Source organism: Nicotiana sylvestris, chromosome 12, assembly GCF_000393655.2.
Source record: "Nicotiana sylvestris chromosome 12, ASM39365v2, whole genome shotgun sequence".
Classification (NCBI taxonomy): Eukaryota; Viridiplantae; Streptophyta; class Magnoliopsida; order Solanales; family Solanaceae; genus Nicotiana; species Nicotiana sylvestris.
Window position 1 is genome coordinate 106,282,049 of NC_091068.1, and position 4,645 is coordinate 106,286,693.

Consider the following 4,645-nt stretch of genomic DNA (forward strand, 5'->3'; position numbering starts at 1 on the left):
CCTTGTCAGGATATTTTGGGTTGTTAGTTGTACCCTTGTCGAGTTAAAGGTATTGAGTTGCTATCCTCCCCTGAAGGGGTCTACTATATGAAGTCAGATATTATATGATATTATGGGATCGTGTGGCACACCGTCCACTTATATATGATATTATGGGATCGTGTGGCACGCCGTCCACTTATATATGATATTATGGGATCGTGTGGCACGCTGTCCACTTATATATGATATTATGGGATCGTGTGGCTTGCCGTCCACTTATATATGATATTATGGGATCGTGTGGCACGCCGTCCACTTATATATGATATTATGGGATCGTGTAGCACGTCGTCCACTTATATATGATATTATGGGATCGTGTGGCATGCCGTCCACTATATATATAAATATATATTATTTATATATTATGGAAACCGGAGTTTCTTCTGTTTATTTCCGATACTTCATTTTTATCTGTTACTCCCCGATAGCATGTCCCCTCCCAGCTTTACTTTGTATTATCTTGTTATTGTTTCTTGCACTTGTCCTTGACTTTTCCTAACTCTAATTGAGTTATGTTGTCCTTTACGTTTATTTAATGATTTTCTGTTGTTACTTAATTTTATTTCGATGTTATACATTCCCTTACCCTTATTTCTTGTGATTGTTGCTTGGGTGAGGAAGAGTGTAAAGCACGAAGGGTGATGCCGTGTATTATTTTGGTGAGAGAGTGTTAAAGCACGAAGGGTGATGACGTGTACTTTCTGTTTGCTGTGTTTACTTGTTATTAACAATTCAAGTGTATTAACTGTTTAGATCCCTTTACTGTTGTCATCCTTTGTGTTGGAATCCATAGTGTTTACAATACTTCACCTTATTATTTTAATATGTTCAATACTTCAAATTTCAAGAATTGTTACATTCTTAACTCAATTGATTTCTCAACTAAAGTTTCCTTAAACCGTTTGAGGTTGTACTTTACTTAAAAAAGGAATTTCTACTATGTTTTGATTTATTAATTTTTCGTATTAAAGGTAATGATTCCTTCGATATTGTACTTTAATTGAAAATGGTATTTTCTTTATCAAATGATTTCTAAAAATAACTTCATCTTTTCTTGTTGATTTCCTAATTGGGTTGGAAGTTGTACTCTACTTTATGTTAAGTGAATGAGGCTCCTTGAACATTCTTAATTGTATTGGGTTATGGAACCTACGAGCTGAGTAACATGAGAATATTGTTGTGCAATGTGAGGCAGAAATATGTGGGCACAAGGTGCCGGGGAAAATATTATGGTTTTATTTAATGGCACATGAGTTGTCCGTGCAATTGTGACATAAATATGGGCACGAGGTGCTGTGAAAATATGAAAGTGGACTGAGACCTATATTATTTATGATTTTGAAATGAGGTGTCACAAGGTGACCTTTACTCGAAAGAATTATATTCGAAAGATGCTTATCTAAAAGATATTTATATTTGAAGGACTTGATTAATTGATTGCACTTGTATTTATTATTTGTTGAGAAACATTTATGGTGTTCTTGTTGCTTGCTATATATCTCACTGGTTGATCATTGTTGCCATCGTTGTTATCTGCTTCCTATTGTTTTTATACGCTATATGGCATAGGTTTATTTGGTAGTCTGGTCCTAGCCTCGTTACTACTTTGCCGAGGTTAGGCTAGGCACTTACCAGCACATGGGGTCGGTTGTGCTGACACTACATTTCTGTATATTTTTGTGTACAGATCCAGGTATTTGATCAATAGTAGTTGTTCGTTGCAGTGGAGACTCGAGGTAAACCTGCTGCAGCCTTCGCGGGTCCTCGGAGTCACCTTCAATTCTACTTATTTTCATATGTTCCTTTTGTTCGGAACAGTGATGTATTTATTTTGTATAACTCTTAGAAAAGCTTATGACTTGTACTACCGGTTTTGGGAATTGTATTTTGTTCAGAGTAATTTAATTTAAAGTTAGTGAATACCCATATTATTACAATAAATGTTAGGCTTACCTAGTTTAGAAACTAGGTGCCATCACGACTTCTTTGGAGGGATTTTTGGGTCGTGACAAGTTGGTATCAGAGCTCTAGGTTCATAGGTGCTACAATTCATAAGCGAGTTTAGTAGAGTCTTGCGGATCGGTACGGAGATGTATGTACTTATCTTCGAGAGGCTACAGAACTACTAGGAAAAAAAAATTACTTCATTCATTCCTTATCATGCGACATTTATTCAGCTTGAATCATATATCTTATGTCCTTTATGCATCCACTTATGTATGGAATTTGCGCAATACACCAATGGTTTGTGATACCAAAAAAAAAAGTTATAAGAGAGCTAGGGTTGCTCAACCGTTGTTACCACTTGTCGTTCAGAATCGCGGTTATGGAAGTGTAGAGAGATCTTTCAGTTGTGTGCATGGGAGTGCATCAAATTTTGACATCTGGTTGATAAGTACAATCTTAAGAAGGTTTAATTGGTTACGTAATCATCACAAGTGGATGTAGATCTAAACATAGTTAGTGGTATTAGAGACTATGTGGTTCGTATGGGATTTCTAATTAGCGAAGAATACATACTAGCAGCCAAGACACTGGAGGAAGTGAGTTTAATTGTCATGAGGATGACAATCGCCAAGTAAATGGCTTGAGGCATCTTATGACTGGTGTCGTACGAGCGGTGAAGGTTAGTATTGTGGGTCGTCGGGAATGTGTCTTATGATTTCTCACCAAGTGAGGGGAGTTCACTATCAACGATCAGATTGCGGGGTCATGTGTTATATTAGTTTTGGCTTGAGCTATATATATGTGATATTGAAAGATTTGTCGAAACTTATGTATGATCAAGAGCTGAGCTTTGAATGGGATGATGATGAGACTTGAGATATTCCTGCGTCCTTAATAATTCTACATTTCAGTATCAGCGGGGTCATGAAAACATATTCAGTATACTCGTAGTGCTTAAGTTAATCACAACACTCGCGTGGGGCAGTCATCTTTAAATGTACCAGTGGCATGGAATTTCCTGCAATGGTTATTTAAGTTATCCGGTACAGACTTAGTATGAGCAGTCGAACTGCGGATGGGTTGTTATGAAAATGGTGATACTAGGAACATCCTGAGAAATTATCCTAGACTTGGGATAGACATATTTCGTCAAAGCACTCAGGTTACGTGCCCCATTGCAGTTACTACTCCACTTACATGACCAACCCTAGGTAGGGGTCAGGATATTAGAGGTGGAGGTGAGACTCCTAGAGGTGGAGACCCAGTCCGTTGATATATTTTCTATGGTATGGCTGAGGTTGCTACACCAGACGGTATCGTTATAAGTACGGTCTCGAATTATTATAAAGTCAAAATTTCCTTAACTTGATTCGGTTTTGAGTATCGAGGAAAGTTCTCCTATTGTGCTCCACTTATGAGTGAGCTTCGTAATTCTTAAATCTACATATGTGAATACTCCTGTTAGGAGATTATATGGAGATAGTCATGTCTATCATTATGTGTTGGTCACTAAAAATAGTTGTGAGGCTAAAAGTGACTTTTGTGAATCAATTCGATGAGTTTGATGTAATTTTTAAATAATTGATTTTAGTTGTAAATTATATGCCCTACCGGTATGAGGGATCATTGTATGTTGTGATTTTATTTAACCAAAATTATTTGAAAGAAGAAAGAAAGGAAATGGAAAATTTTAGTTGGCACAATGTGCAAAATACTTGTGATTTAGAGTTGAGGATGAGATCCTCACATTTTTATATGATATGAAATATTTAAACCGAGCTACAAGCTGAGGTGGATGTTATATAAGGACAAGGCCCTGGTGGTGAAAAATTTATGTGTTTAAATTCTCCTTTTGTGAAATTAAAATTTGTGCTACAGCACTTGTTGGGAGTCATGCCTATTAGGCTTATTTGAAAATCCTTGTATGAATATTTCTGTGCATAATTTGCTAAAATTGTATTGTAACTATTGAGTTTTAGCCTACAAGGTGAGAGCCCAGGTGGAGTTAAATTGTGACTCGTTACTTCGGGTAAGTAATTATAAGATCTTCATGCCTTGTTGTTAGTAAACTGGATGTTTGAAACAAAATTTTGTTAAGATGGGGTTAATTGGCGATGTTGTAATCTATTATGAACAACCATTAAGACCAGAAATATGGTTATGGTCATACATATGATGTGTTTCATGTCCAGATATCTTTATGATAATGTCACGCTTGTAATGCGGAGATTTGAGTTATTGATATATATATATATTGTGGTGATTTGTTGAGTTGTGGAAGTGTTGTTAGGAGTTATTTTGGTGTTACTCCGATAGGTGGATAGACCCAATTACAGGGGAGACTCTGCCGAATTTTCTGAAAAACCTAGGAGTTAGAAAAATTTGGGGTATTGAGATGTGCAGAGAAAGGGATAAGTTACATTATGTGTTTGAGGACGGACTCTACTTCTTATTTGAGGATGAATGACCCTAAGTGGGAGAGGATGTAACAACCGTTAAGTGCTATTAAAAAGTTGATGCGTGTGTAGGCACGAGTAACTATAGCCAGGTGAGACTAATATCGTGTGATGACGTGAAAATCAGACCTTTTGAAAAGGATCGGAGTGTAAGAAATTTGGTCTTAAAGTTTAAAAGAAAAAATATAATATGGAGG